Here is a 2,158-nt window from a genome sequence, read left to right as displayed (position 1 = left end):
GACCCCACCTCAGGTTGAGCTTGAGGGGGAGTGTTGAGCGGCAAGCTCAACCGGAGCCGGATCGGCTGAATAAGCCGGAGCCGGTAAGCGAGACGGATCGGGCGAAACGGATCGGTATGACGGTGAGCAACCGAATCGGCAAGCCGTGGAGGCCGGGTGCAATCCGTAACCGGCAGTCCAATCGGAAGCCTAGAATAGGATAGACTACTAGGTATCTATAGTCTCGTAGTAAGTGTCAGATGCTCGTGTGAGCATTGAAGTACATGGTACTTCTGTCAGTCCCAAGAGGACTTGTATAAATAGTGCTACTTAGCACAGTGTGATACACAGAGTCTTTATATAATTTTGAAATTGCGTTCTGCTCTCTCTCTCTCTCTCTCTCTCTCTCTCTCTCTCTCTTTGTGTTGTTCTCTGTTTTACGCTTCCGCAAACACTTACGTTCACAGTTTTGTACGTTGTCCGGTAAGCCCAGAGCGCAAGGTGCAGCTTCATGTCCCAATCTGTCCGATTCTCATTGACGATCTTGCGCAATATATTCTGTAGCCTTTTGTTTGTTGACTCAGCTAATCCGTTGGCTTGTGGGTAGTACGGGGTGCTCCGTTTATGTACTACCGCAGAGAATGACGTCAAGCTCTCCACTACCTGTCAAAGAAAGTGCCCTCCTTGGTCGCTTATCAGCTCTATGGGGCATCCATACCGGCACCAAATGTATTCGTATAAGAATTTTGCCGTCAACGCCGCAGTCTTGTCTCGTACGGCTTTGGCTTCCACCCATTTAGTGCAGTAGTCCGTCGCGACGATCACATACCGGTTGCCAGTTCTCATTGCCGGTGGTTTAAATGGTCCGACAAAATCCAGTCCCCATTTCTGAAATGGTTCTAGCGGTAGTACTGGTTGGTGCGGCATCCTAGCTTGTTCCATTCGCTGGCCCATTCGCTGGCATAGATCACACTGTTTCGCGTACCGGACTGCGTCTTTCAATGTAGTCGGCCACCATAGGCCACTTTGCCATATCTTCCTTGCCGTAGCATCCCCGACATAATGGCCTCTGGCGACTCCGCAGTGTGCTTCCCGTAGTATTATCTCTTTCTCGTCGCTGCACACCGCTCGTCGACATATACCGTCTGCACCTTTGTGGTATAGCGTGTCCCGTAATAAACAGAAGTGTCAGCTTTGTACCACCAGGCGTTTCCTCTCGTCCCGATTCATCTCCTTCGGAGGCAATCCAGTGCTCAGAAATTGGTGCATATTTGTTAGCCACTTATCTTCTGGTGCCACCGTTTCATCTGTTGCCGTTTCCGCGATGACTCGAAATAGTTCAGCCACCGGAAACTTGTCCGGTACTCCGTCGCCGGTTTCGCCGAAATCTAACCGGCTTAAATAATCTGCTACCGCATGCTGTATGCCGGGTCGGTGGAATATCTCGAATTCGAATTCCTGTAATAGCAAAGTCTACCGGACGTAGGACCCCAGCACCATCACCACCTTTGCGAACCTGAAAGATAAATTCTTGCACTTCTTTCAGAAGGAGGTGGACCAGAGAGAAATGGTGGGCCTATTTTATACCATCCGGCAGGACCCTGGTGAGAGCATTCCGCAGTTTGTCATCCGGTTTCAACGGATGCACAGTCAGCTTACCCGAACACCTCTGGAGGAAGAAACACGGGCTATATTCTTAGCCGCACTCCAGGAACCTCTACGAACGGTATGCACGGTCATCGACTTTCGCACAAGCACCGTCGACCAGGTCATTGACCGGGTTAGAGAAATGGAGAAAACGAGCTCTTGGCTAACAATGGGAACCCTCCAACGAGCATTACCAACCGATGAGGATCTCCGGTTCCGGCAAGCAATCCAATGCACGACCTGCTTGAATTCCGGACACTCGGCACTGGAGTGCACCATGCGGACGCACAACTTACTCTGCCAATCTACGAGCCACATGATGGACCGGTGCGAATATAACTTATTAAATCGGCAAGCACCACCAGTCCGCAAATCGAGCAACGTAGCAGCCGAGACGAAGAAGACGAACGCTGGCGGCGAGAGGAGTGATATCGACCAGCACAGGATGTCCGATACGGCGATCAACGAGACAACTATGACCGGTACGAGAGATATGACAGGTACCGAGATTACAATGGACGGTACGAGCATT

This window comes from Azolla caroliniana, unplaced genomic scaffold (genome assembly GCF_043228905.1).
Source record: "Azolla caroliniana isolate FFs.n. ecotype wild unplaced genomic scaffold, voAzoCaro1.0.p SCAF_21, whole genome shotgun sequence".
Classification (NCBI taxonomy): Eukaryota; Viridiplantae; Streptophyta; class Polypodiopsida; order Salviniales; family Salviniaceae; genus Azolla; species Azolla caroliniana.
Note: the sequence above shows the minus strand (reverse complement) of the source record.